The 2,810-nt window shown below is 31.2% G+C and overlaps 1 non-coding gene across 1 annotated transcript; it reads left to right on the top strand.

Moving 5' to 3' along the window:
• Positions 1-1,344: 1,344 nt before the first annotated feature.
• On the top strand, positions 1,345-1,426 carry Trnal-aag. Its single transcript has one exon. It is a non-coding gene; the product is annotated as a tRNA-Leu (tRNA).
• The last annotated feature ends 1,384 nt before the right edge of the window (positions 1,427-2,810 follow it).

The raw sequence follows: 2,810 nt of genomic DNA, 5'->3' as shown, positions 1-2,810 counted from the left end.
TTCATTTAGAGTAAGATTTTTAGAGTATTTAGGACTGGCTGCCCGATAGGGTTTATTCGGCTCAACATAAAATATATTTTATTTGTAAGTATCTATGTAATTAGGTGAAGAGCAGCTATTCCATCTGTATTTTATATAAATACTAGCTTTCCGCCCGCGGCTTGGGATTTCCGAGATAAAACCTATTCTATTTTATGTTAATCGAAGGTACCCTCTATACGTTTGCAAAATTTCATTGTAATCGGTTCAGTAGTATTTACGTGAAAGAGTAACAAACATACACATACACATCCATCCTCACAAACTTTCGCATTTATAATATAGGATTAGTAGGTAAGATAGGATATTCGTAGTACGTTCATTGTAGGTACAGATGTTCAAACATTGTAATCGACGTTACAACGTACAATTACAGTAGCAGGTCTCATTCAACAGCTATTGCTGTAATTTCCTCCACAGAATAATATACACCGTCCATTTATGCGGTTTTTAATAATCGGAGCCTGAATTGTATGAGGTTATATAACTTATTACTATTTTATGTACATTTCAGAGTGTATATTTACAACAGCTGTATGTATAAAATTTATAATAATGAAAATTCAAACATAGAAATCGATAGTGAATAGAACGTACTTATTTAGCCTGGAGTTGAGGTGACGGTTCCTCACCTGTTACTCGAGTGTCCAATTTTTGCAAAATATAGATATGCTATAGTGAGAATCTGCCTTCCGCCCTGGGGGACAAGTGTAGGGATGCGTTCCTACAATATTGTAGAAATATTGTAGTCGTAGTGAACCAAAGGAATAGTGTGTGATATTGGTTTAGCTCTTTACTGTGATATAGGATTTAGTTGAATGTTTTTGTGCCGTGTTTTTTTTTTGTATTTTATTAGTAACTTATACCAGTATTTTTTATTATGTTTTAAAGTTTATATTGTATTTTTATTGTATTTTAATGTTATTCGTATAAAAAAAAAAATTAAGCAAAAAAATGTCTCTGGACTATAATCCAGAGGTGGCGCGAACACCCTGTGATGACGGGTGCCATTTAAAAAAAAAAAAAAAAAAAACGTACTTATTTAAGAAAAGGTACCTATATATTTATAAAGGTTTTGCAAAAGTTCAGTCACTATAAAATAATTTATATTTTAATTATTGAAATTTGAATTTCGGTGAGTATAAAACATATTTCATACAAATTGGTACCCACAGCAAAAAACTGTATTTGTTACTTCAAAATGCTGTTAGCTTGGTGTTAGTTGGTAATTTACTTAATTTTTGTTTTAAATAGGTAAAAAAATGTGCACAGATAACAAAACACTATTTCGACACGTCTCTCACGGGTAGCGTGGCCGAGCGGTCTAAGGCGCTGGTTTAAGGCACCAGTCTCTTCGGAGGCGTGGGTTCGAATCCCACCGCTGCCATAAAATTTTTTATTTTAAAAAGGAACGTAATAATTGTTATTTTAAGTTTAAAATTATTTGTATTCCAATTTCAAACAAATTCATCTTCATTTTAAAAGTTTTAAATATTTCACTTATTAATCTTCCGAATATCATTTGTAATCACACGGTCGATTTACAATTTATATAGGCAGTTAGTATACATTTTATTGCTTGCATCTTTGAATACAACTTATATCTAACTTGAATACATCTTATTATCTCTGACATATCTACTAACTACTGTATTGATAACAAAATAAGCTAATCAAAATTCTGTTTAAAATCAACAGTGGGACGTCAATCATTATCAAATCTCGTGTGGGCAATCCTCAATCCCTGAATAGCTAGCAAATCATGCCTGTAAGTAGGTATCTAAAAGCAACATAGAGTTTATTTTCCTTTTTTTTATTTATTAGATGACTGCATTTGAAAAGAAATGTCTACAAAGCCATTAGTTTGGAGCTTTTGTGTACAAATCGTTCGTATATATATGCTTAATATTAATACAACTTACTACTTACGTGAATTTTTTTTGTTGCATGGGTCTACAACTCTGTTGAACATTTTCATAAAAAATACTAGAAAAAAAATACTGATCGTGCATTATCTGCTTGAAAATAACTAAGTATCATAGTCCTTTAAACTTTTAATATATAATGGTTTAATTATAATAGTTTAACTTTTAATTTAACTCTATGAATTTTAAATACGCAGTAGAGCTTATTAAAAATATCATAAAAATCAATTCTGACAACGAATATAAATATAGAAGAACTCAATAAGTAGATACGAAATATAAACCTAACAATATTATAGCAATAAATATAATTTCATCATGAAAACCTCAAGTGATTATAATCTGCGCGGGAGATAAAAGCGCGGATATTGTTCCATTTTAAAACGCGTGTCATAAATTGATTAGAATGTAAACGCATCCCCGTGCGATACAGTCAAGTGCAGATTGGGCCGACAGGTGCCATTTATCCGACACGCGCGGTACAGTCGAGTCAACTCGTGTATGTCTCGCGAATAATCTGTGCAAGATAAAATGAACCACGTTTTCCCGCGGTTAACGTACGCGCGCGTGAATAATATTTATCATCTGTAATCTCATTTCAAATAGAATTTTCTTTTTATTTTTTATTTTTTTTCTATTGTGGTCTTTAGTGGATAGGTTTATTGTGAATTTATATGATTAACAGAAACGTATACGTTGCGTTTTGCGGCTATTTCAATAAATATAGTGCAAGAATATCTAGCAAAATTGGTAAGTAACAAAGTTGAATGTCTTTGAATGCGTATAACTATATTTTTTATTCTTAATAGAAAGGAAGGCGAGACCTTTAATAATAAAAACAACTGG

The sequence above is a fragment of the Colias croceus genome, chromosome 17 (genome assembly GCF_905220415.1).
Source record: "Colias croceus chromosome 17, ilColCroc2.1".
NCBI classification, from domain to species: domain Eukaryota; kingdom Metazoa; phylum Arthropoda; class Insecta; order Lepidoptera; family Pieridae; genus Colias; species Colias croceus.
This window is presented reverse-complemented; position numbering and strand designations above follow the sequence as displayed.